Here is a 14,379-nt window from a genome sequence, read left to right on the forward strand (position 1 = left end):
CAACTCATCTCATTCTCACGACCACCCTGAAGAGTTACCACCTTCCATTGCACAGATGAGAAAACTGAGGAATAAAGGCGTTAAGTAACCGGCTGACAACCAGACTGGTTCAAGAAAACTAACTGGCCCGTAACATTTAGGAGTTTAAAATTTCAGCTAGGAAGTGACTCAATTTTCCGCGACAACAAAGTAACTTATTTTTAAAGTTGAAAAAGTAAAAGGAAACTTTAAATAGTTTCAAATGAAAAAGTTCTCTAAATCAAAAGGGCAATTTTATAACGTCCTCATAGCAGATCAACCTGTCAGAAATAACTGCGTTGCTAAAAATAAATGCAAACTCAGCTACATATTTCTTCCCACATGTTCAAAAATCGAGTTAGATATTTAGTCAATAAAAGGTTAAGTTGTAGTGTCAATTTGGTTTTCTTTTCAGTCTTAATCCACAGATAACAGGTTAAATTTGGCATCATAAGAAAAAAGTTAATGCCACATGAGAGATTTTTTTAAAGAAAGAGGAAAATGAGAAACAGCATCGCCTGCAGCATACCCTCCAGACGTTTATGCTCCCGTTCAAGGGGGCAGAAAATTCCAAATCAAAGGCAGTGATAATACAGAAAGAAATCAGGGGGGAAATACAAGGCAAAACTGAAATCTAACATTTATTTAATGAGGAAGACGGACTCTGAGAGACAATCACCTGCGATGGCTTTAGGAGATGAATAAAACTGGTTTCCTGATCTTCAAATTGGTCCTACTAAAGGCAACAAAAAATTTAAAAAGAATGTGGGTTTCTGTTCTTTGAGATTCAGTCGAAAATCAGTCTGGAAGTCAAAAACTACCACATTCCAAAACAGTAATGAATAAAAGTACAAAGGAGAAGAATAACACTTTGGGGGGAAAGTGGAGAAAACCTTCAAATAATACCTGGAACTTTATTAAGTAATAGCATTTTCCCCTAGTGATAATTTTTTGTAGCTTTGAGCCCTGAAGTCTCGATTCCCAGAAAAGGAGGCAAAGTCTGGAAACACAGAAGGTCGTTGGCGGATGGGATACGTAATTTCCTCTAAAAAAAAAACCCTGGATTTCCAACATGTAATCTGAATTTATGTTGTTAAAATAAAAACTTATTTGGCGTTTTATATACAAATAATGTAGTCATGTTGTTTTTACATTCAGTGGCATTCTTAAAATAGCCCATTTAAAATAAAAAAGAGAACAACTTCTAGTCTAAGAAATTTTTTTAAAGTTTAAACCTAGCATACTTAACAATTTCAAATCTAATGTCCTATATTTAAACATCTTTGTCATTATGAATTATGTATATGCATTGACATCAATCATTAATCTGCAGGTGTTCCTAATGTAAATTGCATATACCTCTTTAGATTTTTTCCAGAGGCTAGCAGCATACTAATTCTAATTTAGAAAAGTAGGCACCAAAATCTTTTTTAACCTGTAAGCTCTGCAAAACTGAAAGGGTTAGGAAAGGTTCAACTCAAAGATAATCTGGTTGTGTTCTAGTTCTTAAGGTGAATGGTAGCTTCATGGACGTTCAATTTATTACTTTGCTTTTTAGCTTACACGTTGCCTGCATTCTCTTCTATCTACCAAATATTATGTTGTTAAAAAGTAACTTATAGGTGATATGAGTTCTTCAAAATATAGTCATAAACATAAAATGATGAAAACAGAACTTCATTAATCCCTATACTTGTATATACATTAATGCCTTGGAATTGAAAAAAAAAAATGTTAGAGACATTTCACTATACGGAACACAAATAATTACAATCCAGAAAAATTAAAATCCACTTAAAGACTAGAATTTCTAAACTCAATTAAGAACTTTGCTAAAATATACATAGAAAATATAGCTTATACATCTGGTCTTGCAAACCTTCTGTAGTGGCTATACATCTATTACCAGAATATACTGGGGCAGCTAAAATGCTGTGGGCTAATTAGAAGTTGGGGATTATTTGTAACTTCATGGAGCAACTAAGAAGGATTTGTGGTTCATCTATCCAACTAACTGTCTTATCTCTAGAATTTGGCTAATAGGGGCGCCTGGGTGGCTCAGTCGGTTGGATGGCCAACTACAGCTCAGGTCATGATCTCGTGGTCTGTGAGTTCGAGCCCTGCGTCGGGCTCTGTGCTGACAGCTAGGAGCCCGGAGCCTGATTCTGTGTCTCCCTCTCTCTGCCCCTTTCCTGCTTGCTCTCTCTCTGTCTCTCTCTCTCTCTCAAAAATAATAAACATTTAAATTTTTTTTTAATTTGGCTAATATTACAAACCAGTCTATAATCGCAATTGTGAGCTGTTTTCTAGTTTTTTCTACTGCAGGTGCTATTCTTGTTTCCTCTTTTTTTTTTTTTTCCTATTTGCTTAGTGAATCACAAGTACCTCAATACATTTGCCCTAAATTAAAGTTAAGAGGGCTAGGAGTAAACTTATTATTAGAAATTGTATCTCCAAGTGTCCTCCTATTCTTGTTTACTAACAAAATATTTTTCAAGGGATTTGCCACATAAACAACTCATTTCTTTAGAAAGGATTGTGCTATGAAACTCTAGCCTTCATTTTTTCCCCTTTTCAACAAGTGTTAAAAACAGGTGTCAAAGATAGAACCAAGTTAATCTGACCTGCCCAACTCCAGCTTAGCTTTTAACACCTTGTCATAACATCCTTATCTTTTAACACTCAGGAAGGGTTAGTACTTCTTTGTAAACAGTCCCTCAACTTCACAGACCAGCTTTTAAGGAAAGGTTCCCTGTAAGAACATGAGTTTCGGTTCTGGCGATCTTGCCTAACAAGTAAAGTCTGATCAAAGAAAAACATTATACACAGATGTTCATTATAGTATTATTGGCAAAAACATACAAATCTACTTAAATACCTAAGAAGAAACATAGGAAGGAATAGTTACCCAAATGATGTCTTTTGTTAAGTGAAATATTACACAGCCATAGAAAATAATTGCACACAAAAAATATGCAGTCACATGGGAAACATTACAGTGAAGAAAAAGGCAATTATATATTTTTTTCAAACTAGAAAGAAAAAAAAGAAAGTACACTAGGTTTTCAAATTTTCATTGTGCTGGGGTGCCTGGGTGGCTCAATTGGTTAAGCATCCAACTCTTGATTTCAGCTCAGGTCATGATTTCACAGTTTGTGAGTTCAAGCCCCACCTCAGGCTCTGTGCTGGCAGTGTGGAACCTGCTTGGGATTCTCTCTCTCCCTGTCTCTCTCTGCCTCTCTCTCTTTCTCAAAATAAACAATTTTTTTTAATTTGTCTTTTCCCCAATGGCCTACGATGTACATGTATAATTTTTTGAATCTTTAATGCCACAGTTATTCTCCTACTATTCATACTTTAAACAGTAACACTTTTTAGCATTTTAACACTTAGCCCCCATGGAGCACATCCCGCCTTCCTCACTTTTCCAGAACACATAACTTCCAACACACTCAACCATCTGAAACAGATGAAAAATTTTCAGATATTAACTACAGCCTCAATCTTTTGGAAGATGCACTTAGGAAAGTGTTTATTGATAATCTCAAGACTATTAGATACCAAAGTTAAAAATAATTTAGCCAGCAGTTATCTTTATAGTAGATACACACAATTTGACGTCAAGGATTCCTGGGAATTCTTCTTCCTGCCTGTGTCAGGATCCTAGAGGATCTTCACTGCTGCAGAATGATTTCTATGGTCATATCGTCTAGAGAGGTAATAGTCATTTGGTCACATCTTTTCCCACTCCCCTGGGAAGATCAGATTTATGCACTTATCCAGAAAGCTTTAAAGATGTTCATTTTTTTCTCTTCTGTTTTTAATCCTCAATTACACAAAGGCTCAACTTAAAATTAAGGAACACTGAGTCATCTTAAGAAGCAAATAATTCCTTTGAAGTATTTGATTTTATCTTTCCAAACATTTTTTTTCCTAACCTCAAATTCATATTTTAATGGTATTTCCCAGATAAACACAACTGCCTGAAATGTTCTTTGAAAATATTCAAGACCAATATATTTCAATATCACTTGATGCAATTCTACCAACATTTTCAGGCTGGCCATCTTAACAGTTTTAACAAACGGTGACAGTTATGGGACTGAGCCTGGGTGGCTCAGTTGCTTAAGCATCCGATTTAGGCTCAGGTCATGATCTTGCGGTTCATAGGTTCGAGCCCCTGCTTCTGGCTCTGTGCTGCCAGCTCAGAGCCTGGAGCCTGCTTCAGATTCTGTGTCTCCCCCTGTCTCTGCCCCTCCCCTGTTCATAGTCTGTCTCTCCCTCTCTCTTAAAAATAAACATTAAAAAATTTTTCAATAAAAAAAAACATTTAAAAAAATGTTGACAGTTAAAAATTATTTTTGAATTAGTTCTCCATTTTCATCCCTCAAACGGGCAAGTTTTCCCCCATGAACGATTCCTCGGTATTAAACTCTTCTCTTCACGAATCTGCGTGGCATCCTTGTGCAGGGGCCGTGCTTCATCTGTTATGGATCATTCCAATTTTAGTCTATGCGCTGCCAAAGCGAGCACAAACTCTTCTCCAAGAACAGCCAAGTTGGACCGGAATTTATTTTAATGCCCGCAAGGAATCATTTAATTTTATATATATTAACATTCAAGGATGTAATTATTATATTAGTTTTATCGATACCAAGGAGATCTTTGCAGGAGAAAGAAATAAGCCCATGGTTGTACTCCACATAAATGCAAAATGGTTTTTTTCCCCCTTCCTGGTGTAATTGGCATCTCGACGAGGGGTTGGCTTTTAAGCCACACGACATTCATAAATTTAAAAACACAATAAACATAGAGCCAGTTGAGTGGGAAATGCCTATACTCAATTCCTGCCAAATTATTAGCAAGCTACTTAATTAATGGGAGTCCACCACTAACCTTTTGTCCTCCGGACAAAAACTGGGCATACGTGAAAACAATCATTTTTCTCTATATACGCCACACTTACTGTCAAATGTTGAATACTATGGGCAACCACACCAAAAATTATATTCAGAAAAGCCTACTCCCTTGCTTCTCAGAGTGTGTTGTCCAAACCTGGGAACTTGTCAGAAATAAAAAACTGAGACCCCCACCCTAATCTACTACATCACGACCTACCTTGACCAAGATGCCTGGGTCACTGAACTGCACATGAAAGTTTGAGAAGCACAAGAAGGCAGCAAGAGAAACCATCATCCACATTCTAAGTTGTGCGAAGCTACACAAAATCTAGTCAGCAATGGATACATCATCCCCAGACCTTGTGGGTAAATCTTTTAAGTGAATCAAGCCTTTCCACAAAGGTTAAAAACAAAAAACAAAAACGCGTGTGGCTGATGCTTCGTGCCTATTAACAGCACCTTCACTGCACTACCAGAACTATGTATTTTTTAATAACATGCTGAAAATAGGTACATCTGTTCTCCTTGTCTATTAAGAAAGCATTCTTGCTAAAGAATCTTCCTCTCCTTGGGGCGCCTGGGTGGCTCAGTAGGTCAAACATCTGACTTTGGCTCAGGTCATGATCTCACGGTTCGTGAGTTCGAGACCCTGTTTCGGGCTCTGTGCTGACAGCTCAGAGCCTGGAGCCTGCTTCAGATTTTGTGTCTCCCTTTCTCCACACCTCCTCTGCTTGTCTTCTATCTCTCTCTCTCAAAAATAAATATTAAAAAAAAAAATTTTTTTTAAGAATTTTCCTCTCCTTTTCAAACCTAAAATGGGTCTCGTGAATGAAATCTATTCCCAATGGTTCCAAGTTTCAAATGTTATAGGAGTTAAAGAATTTTAAAATAAGAATAATAGCTGACCAATATTAGGAAGCATTTATGCACTGCACAAATGAGTTAAATATGTAGATTTGAGACAAATACATAGCCTCTATCATAGTCCCTGGCCTCACTGTAGGTATTATGTTATACCTATAACAAAGGGTCTTCACATTTTCAAGAAGGATTTTCATCAGAAAATATCAATTCAGAAACTACTGGGAATTTATCATACAATTTGACTCACCAATGGATAATTTACACAACTTTCTAGAGGTGTATCGAAAATGTAACATGGGACACCTGCACTGGCCTGTGCTCTGTTAATCTACAGATTTTTAAACAAGATGCTTCTATGAGGACTTCAACTACAGCCTACCACAAAAGTGCTCTGGGAATAACTTTATCCCTCTACAATCATAGCCTTGTTCTAAACAGAGCCCTTAAGTAAATTAAATCTTTAGAAAAACACACTTTTTTGTTTGTAAAGAAAAAACATTTCCTGAATGCCAGAGAATGTTTCCTTGAGAAACTGTTTATGTTACTGTGCTGAAAAGGTGTTTATGTTGCTATAAACACCTTCCTTGTAAGAGGGGATGGAGAGTCTGCCTATTGTTTACATTGTAATCAGGCCTGACTCTGAAAAGATCTACCCTTATTCCTCATGCCTGGACTAACTCACTACATTCTGTCCCAATTAGATCACTCTCAAAGATATTCTGTATTTGTCTAGCATAACTGACCCATCACGTGAGAACAGGGGAGCCTAAATTCCTAATAAGTACTACACTCACGAAGGCCACTAATTGGCAGGTTGTGGCGGTTTGTACTGTGTCAAGTTTCTTAAGGAAAAACTACATTTCCGGGATTCTCTTCCCTGTATAGTCCCAGCTTAAAGTTAACCAAAAGCAGAATTTGCACAGATTTGGATGGATCTGTTTGGATTTGGAAGTCATTACTCTCAAGGTGGTCATGGTTAGTATAGTGACCAGACATGGCTATGTAGGTGGGTTTAAGCTTATCTTTGCTCTTCTCAGATCTCTATCCACCTTTCCAAACTGGCCCTGTAGGTCAACAACAACTCCAGGCCAACCCAACAGACACAAAGAGGGGGTAGTTACACAGAGGCACACAGAGGCACAGGCTTCCTGTCTCATGCCTGGCTTTTCAGACTCACTAGTAGGGGACTCCAGGGATCCTCTAGTGTGCTTCCTGGACCTTCATTTCCGAAGCTCCTACCATAAATGTTTAAGGTTTAATTTCTATAATAAATCCCTTAACTCCGTAACCCATCATAGTCTTCTGTGATTAAACCTCAACTGATTCTAAAGGTTTGGTTTACTTGTTGGCTCTAGATTTAAATGTTCTCTTGTCATTAAAGACGGTATATTCAACAATAAACAGCAAACTGCACCTGCTCACGCTCAGCTGATACCTATTAGTAGAATAGGGCCCAGGGTTTAAACCCCCTTCTTAACCCTAATTTTTTCCATAAAACTTTTCTTTTTGTTCTGGCTTTATTGAGACATAATCGACAGATTAAAAAATCATATATATATGATGTACATAATTTGATGTTTGATATAAATATACACCAAGGAAACCATCACCACAATCAAGATTATAGGAACAAACCCATCAATCCTAAATGTTTACTCATGTCTCCTTAAAATCTTACCCCTCCCTACCCTGCCCTGCCTCCCATAACCACTGATTTTCACTGTCATTACCATTACTTTGCACTTTCTAAAATTGTGTGTATCTACATATGGAGTCATACAATACGTACTCTGTTGGGGAGGAAGCTGGCTTCTTTTACTCAATATAATTATTTAATTATTAAGCTTCACCCATATTGTTGTACATATCAATAGCCGATTCCTTTATATTGCTGAATAGGATTTAATTATACCACAATTTGTTTATCCACCCCCCTGTTGGTGGACATTAGAGTTACTTCCAGTTTAGGGCTATTACAAATAATGCTCTTATGAACATCTGTGCAAAAGTCTTTGTATGGAGATATGCTTTCACATCTCTTGGGTAAATACCTATGAGTAGAACAACCAGGTAAGTTATATGCTTCATGTTTTAAGAAAATGAAAAACTGTCTTTCAAAGTGATGATACCATTTTAAGTATTGACCAGCAATGTAGAAGAGTTCCAGCTGCAGGGCACTTGGGGGGGGGCTCAGTCAGTTCAGTGTCTGACTCTTGGTTTCAGCTCAGGTCATGATCCCACAGTTCATGGGTTGAAGCCCCGCATCAGGCTCCGCACTGACTGTGCAGAGCCTGCTTGGGATCCTCTGTCTCCCGTTCTCTGCGCCTCCCCTGCTCGCTCGCTTCTCTCTCAAAAATAAACTTAAAAAAAGAAAAAACCTTTTAAGAGTTCCAGTTGCTCCATTTCCTCATGAGCATTTGGCATGGTCATTCTTTTCCATTTTAGCCACTGTAGCAATAGTGCAATAATATCTCATGGCAGTTTTAATGTGTATTTTCCTAATAACCAGTGATACTGAGCATCATTTCATGTGCTTAGTTGACATGTGTATATCTCCTCTGTTGAAGCGTCTGCAAATCTTTTGCCCATTTTAAATGGCTGTCTTGTTATTGAGTTGTATATTCTTTACACAGTTTAGAGTCAAGTCCCCTGTCAGATATATGGTTAGCACATATTCTCTCCCAGCCTGTGGTTTATCTTTTCATGTTCCCAACTTCTGAAGAGTGACATTTTTTCACTGTCTCAATCCAACTTTAGGCACTGCATTTGTTTCCGAGGGCAGCCATAACAAAGTACCAGAAACTGGTTGGCTTGAGACAACAAAAATTTAATGTTTCGTGCTACAAGACAGAAATCAAGGCCTCGAGGTGTTGGCAGGGCCAACCTCCATCTGAAAGCTCTACAGAAGAATCCTTCCTTGACTCGTCTAGCTTCTAGTAGCTGCTGGCAATCTCGCATTCCTTAGCTGTGGTGACATGACTCCAATCTCTGCCTTGTCTTCTCATAGCTTTCTTCTCTGTGTCTTTCTGAATCTTCACATTGCCTCCTTGTAAAGACACAAGTCATTGGACAGGGCCCACACGAATCCACCAGGATCTCTGCCAAAGACCCTATTTCCAAATAAGGTCACGTGCGCTGGTATGTGAGCATCAGAATGTCAGCCTATCTTGGGCGCCTGGGTGGCTCAGTCGGTTGGGTGTCCGACTTCGGCTCAGGTCATGATCTCACAGTCCGTGGGTTCGAGCCCCGCGTCGGGCTCTGTGCTGTCAGTTCAGAGCCTGGAGCCTGCATCGGATTCTTGTGTCTCCCTCTCTCTCTCTGCCCCTCCCCCACGCACGCTCGGTCTCTATCAAAAAACGAATAAATGTTAAAAAAAATTTTTTTTTTAAATAAAAAAAGAATGGCATCCTATCTTTTGGCAGGGGTCAGATTCAACCCATAAAAGGCACTCAGATTTTAATATTTAAAGAAGCACACTGAACAATAAATTATTCAACATAAGTTCTGGCCTCCTTGGCATTGCCTGTTTTTGCCTCATTCACAGTTCCCAGAGAGATATCCCCAAGCTCATTTGCAGAATTTCTTGCCCATGGCCTTACTTCCCCAAAACAGATTCTCTGTAATGTAGTCAGTTTAGTGTAAGCATCTAAAGGGGGCTAGCCCCCTCTTTCTCAACTATTAGGTAAAGATATGGGAAAAGGAAAAAAAAATCTGCTTACGTGATTTTCTCTTTTACAATCTCCCCTCCTCGACCAATCCCCAACTAGGGTATGAAAGTTTTGGGGAACAGGCTTAGGGCAGTGACAACTCTAAATCTGCGCTAAGAGATGCTTCTAATACTAGCCCTGTCTTCATCAATACCACCTAGAAGAAAATGCTTCCCCAAAGAAATATGTTGTAATGATCAACTGCTGAGTAAATCAGCCCAAATTTAGTTTGAAACAACAGCCATTTTGCTATCTCTCGTGGTTTCTGAGTCAGGAATTCGGGAAGGCTTGGCTGAGCAATTCTCGCTCAAAATGTCTTATGTGGTTGCAGTCAGATGGTGGCTAGGGCTGGAACAGCTGGGGTCCAGGGCAGCTGGACATCTCTCTGAAGGGAGTTCATGTTCTCAGGGCCTTTCCATGTGCTCTGCACTCACAACCTGATGGCCTCGGGATAGACGGACTGCTCACACGGTGGCTGCGGGTTGCGCAACAAAGCATCACATTCCAACAAACAAGGAGGAAGCCACATAGCCTTTTGTGATCCGGCTTCAGAAATCACCTAGAATCATTTCTGCAGTTCTTTGTAGGTGGAAACAGTCACGCAAGTCAACTCGGCTTCAAAGGGAAGAAATGTCACCCCCGCTTCTTGATAGGAATGTAAAAATCAAATTGAAATAAGAACATGTGTAATGGGAGATAATGCTGTGGAGATGTTTGTAAAATGCCATGTACCCCAGAACATACCTTCCTGGGGCTGTGAGAACAGTGAAATGCCCCATACAAATGAAAGGTCAAGAATGAGGTATATACTAAAACCCCTAGGGCTCAATGTTTTCCCCATTCTTGTTTCTGCCAGTGCTCTTTGCTTTCTTTCTTGTCTAGTTACAGCCTAGTATACACTACTGACTTAGATACTCAGGTGCCCCGTGTTACAAAAAGTAGCGTCAGAAAAATTACTTACTCCAGCTCACACAGAGAAACTGAGAGCAATCACTTCTCCCTCAGCTGTGTCATGTACAACCCATTCCATTCCAACATTCTTCCTTACAATCAGGGCCCAGAAACCTAGGCTCTACTCTAGCCCTATCAATAATTATTAAGAACGGGGCACCTGGGTGGCTCCATTGGCTAAGCATCCAACTTCAGCTCAGATCATGATCTCAGGGTTGGGTGAGTTCAAGTCCTGCATCAGGCTCTGTGCTGACAGCTTGGAATCTAGAGCTTGCTTTGGATTCTGTGTCTCCCTCTCTGCCCCTGCCCAGCTCCCTCCCTCTCAAAAATAAATAATAAACATTTAAAAACATTTTTAATAGAAATAATTATTAATAACTATTTATAAGCCAAGGTTTCAAATAATTCTTTCACTGGTTCGAAGTTAATTTCTCATGGAAACACACACACGCGCGTGCTTTCCTTAGCCAAAGGTGAATGTGTTTTGGATAACTCACCAATTATGGTCCATGGTGTCTATTCACTAGTTTGAGGGCCAAGGAATTATGATATTTCCCTTTCTACTTCCATAAATCATGGTAAGCCACAAATCCTCATTTAAATACGCCATTTTTAGGTACTTCATTTACTTTAAGATTCACTCATTCTCTATAAAATGTAATGGAAAATAAACTAAATTCCATACAATAAATATTTATGGAACACCAACTGCATGCCAGGCCTTCTGCTATGTGCTAGATGACAAAGATGAGTAAGGCACAGTCTCCTGCTTCTTACATAGCTAAGCATCTGACCATGAAGGCAAATTTACCAACAACCATTAAATAACCGCATCACGGGCAAGCCTTCATCAAGGGCTTAGGAGACTCCGCTACATTCACACACAAAAGAGACTACCTTTAAGGAAAAGTAGGTAAGTACTTGCCAAGAAGAAAATGAAAGGTGCTCATTGCAGGCAAAGGGAAACACATAAGCAAACAACCCAGGGTATAGCAAATGTAGAGCTTGATAAGGAACTACAAGTGAACTTGACGTCTGGTTCTAGGCATCTGGCTGTTTGTGACCAACCTTAAGGCGAGAAAAGTAGGCAAGCGCCAGCCTGTGATGTTCCTTACAGAGTACTGTTAGGAGTTGAATTCTGTAGGCAATAGACAGCCACCAAAAACTTTCTTTTTTTATTTTTATTTTTGTTTTTTAACATTTATTTATTTTTGAGACAGCGAGAGAGAGAGCATGAACAGGGGAGGGTCAGAGGAAGAGGGAGACAGAATCCGAAGCGGGCTCCAGGGTCCGAGCTGTCAGCACAGAGCCCGACGCGGGGCTTGAATTCACAGACGGCGAGATCATGATCTGAGCCGAAGTCGGACGCTTAACTGACTGAGCCACCCAGGCGCCCCCCAAAAAACTTTCTTAAGAGGCACAAAACTTGAGGACACCCATGTCTTCAGAATGGGAACGGGCACAATGTAAAAAGTGGTTTGAGGGAAGGAAGTCTGGAAGCAGGAAAAACCACTAAGTTTAGGCGAAACAAAAGGAGGGACCAAGAACAGAGTAAACAAAACAGACGCAAGAACCTCCAATCTGGTGGCTGATACATTGAACCAGGGCTGGCGGGGAGGGGCAAGGAATCAAAGCATCCTGTCAGAATGAGAATCCACAGAAGCTGGTGAGAAGCATGTGTCAAAGTCAAACAGATCAAAGGCTAAGAGAGGAAATAAACCAAGACGACAGTGATTTTAAACTTACTTTCTGCAGGAAACTTGGCTAATTACAAAACAACATCCATAAATGGCATACGAAGTGACAGAATATGAGCTGAGCACATAATCACAAACCCAAGGTGTGTGGCTTTTCATCCTGGTGATCATCTTAGTCCCCTCAGAAACCATTTTTCTCTATGACAAAACGGGAAGGTAGAAACCAGAGCGCCTGAGACGTCATGGAACAAGAAACTTTAGAAACAAAGTTGTAGAGAGAAATAACAGAATAAAAATGGAATCTGTACAAAGTGCACATATATAACAGCGAAACCTAACAATGGGCAGAGGATAAGGTTCTGAAAAGGTTAGCCCGTGTGCTCTAAAGGAACACCTTTCCTGTTACAGCAATTCCTCGGGTGCTCTTACCTTGGCTGTAGCACTGTTTCCTAGGCCTCGCTTGAAGATGCCAGAAAGGTCCACGGTAAAATGCACTCCTCTAACTACGGGCAAGAAATGGGCTTATTTGCACCGACAGTAAGGTTGATTTTGTCTCATCTCTTTCGTTTCTGCATCCGCACCACGGGAGGCTTGTATTACAGGTTAGCACGAGGCCTGCCGTGTAACATTAGACTGCCTCCAAGCATTAAGGGTTCACGTTTAGCTACAAGCAGGAGATGCCACCTATGCCTGACCCCAGCTCGGCCACTTCTCAGCTCTTCTAACGTGAGCGGAAATGTCCTGCGTGGTCCATCTTCACGTTCCCCAAGAAAACAAGGAAAACACGCGTTTCTATGTTGCCATCTCTGAAAACTGAGGGACAGCATTCACTCTTCCAAAGTCACCTGGCCTGTTTAGACAAGGAGACTGGTGCGCATTCTGGGGCCACTGGTTAGACCACTGGCTCTCCCTTGCCCCTGCAGCCTCCCCATCCTGAACATACTTTCCAGAGCCATAACCATCGAGTAAATACTATTTTTTTTTAACTTTTAAATATTAAACAACCATACAAAGCCAGTCTTCAGTGAAACATGTTGGTATAAGGATACAGATTTCTGGCTTTGAATCCCTTCCAGTTATTATGCATTCCAAATCACATGCCAAAATTTTAATGAACTTTCAAATTTACATTTATGAAAACAGACCTTGGCACACATAAATGGGCTATTTTGCCATATCACTTTTCAAAAGGTGCCTCGTAGCTAAAATGATTCTGAGCTGTCTTCCATCATTCAAGATGAACTCTACAAAAGAACTAAGTGTTCTTACTTTTACACTAATTTATTCTACATTGGTTTTACTCAGCATATGGTAAGCATATGGGAAAAAGAAGTGTATCTGGAAGCTGTTAGAACTGCATGTAATCAAAATTTACCAGTAGAAACCTAATTTGATTAATTGAAAATTAAAGTAGCAGTTAATCACTTGCTATTTAAGAGGGGGAATATCACTTAAAAATGAATCCTTCACAAACACATAAAATTAATTCTCTTTGTTGCAAATCAATACTTACTAATCAACTGGTGGTAGCAAGAGTACAAGGCACCTTGAAACCTTCACTCAACAGTGTAGGCCCGTGAGGCTTAACGCTAAAGTGAATAGTAAATTTTAAGGACAGTATCTACTTTTGGCCAAGAGTCCTGTTTCTTAAAACATCACTTGAGCAGCTAAGTGATCTTTAAAGGGTGGGGGGAAGGGACAAGTGGAGTTCAGGCCAAGTTTTCCACCCATGCTTAGCTCTAAATTTGAGTGCCTACATACAATCTACAAATTTATATAATGTGTTAGTTCAGCAACCTATCTCTTACTTTACAAGGTATCCAAAGAATGTCAGCATCTGATGAAAACTAATGATCTGAGGGAATATATCCTAAGCCTAAAATTGCCTGCTCCAAGTGACCAGGGCCTATGGTCAAAACTTCTATTATTTTTTTTTAAGAATGGGCAATGGTATCACTATAACAAGATATTTATAGAAATATCAAATCTTACATAACCTTTAAAGTTTGCCTTAAAACCCAGATCCTTATGTGTTTCCTCCTTCCCTCTCAAATCTCTGGTGTAACACAGTAATCAAAACCAAAATTAATCTCATGTTCAAAGCTAGTGGATGATTTCCTAGGATTACCCAATTTCCTTCTGCCCACGCAGGCAAGATTTTGCTTACTAACTATAGCAAGTTCATTGTCTTCTTCAAAGGCAGAGCCGCAGTATTAGAAGAAAATTAACCAATCACATAAT

The 14,379-nt window shown here is 39.6% G+C and overlaps 1 protein-coding gene and 1 non-coding gene across 3 annotated transcripts in view; both read right to left on the minus strand.

Moving 5' to 3' along the window:
• MLLT3 (MLLT3 super elongation complex subunit) overlaps window positions 1–14,379 on the minus strand; it is a 289,714-nt gene that overhangs the window by 171,655 nt on the left and 103,680 nt on the right. The gene's annotated exons all lie outside the window — the stretch shown is intronic.
• LOC122475491 lies at window positions 4,444–4,551 on the minus strand. Its single transcript, XR_006295189.1, has one exon. It is a non-coding gene; the product is annotated as a U6 spliceosomal RNA (small nuclear RNA).

The sequence above is a fragment of the Prionailurus bengalensis genome, chromosome D4, assembly GCF_016509475.1.
Source record: "Prionailurus bengalensis isolate Pbe53 chromosome D4, Fcat_Pben_1.1_paternal_pri, whole genome shotgun sequence".
NCBI lineage: Eukaryota > Metazoa > Chordata > Mammalia > Carnivora > Felidae > Prionailurus > Prionailurus bengalensis.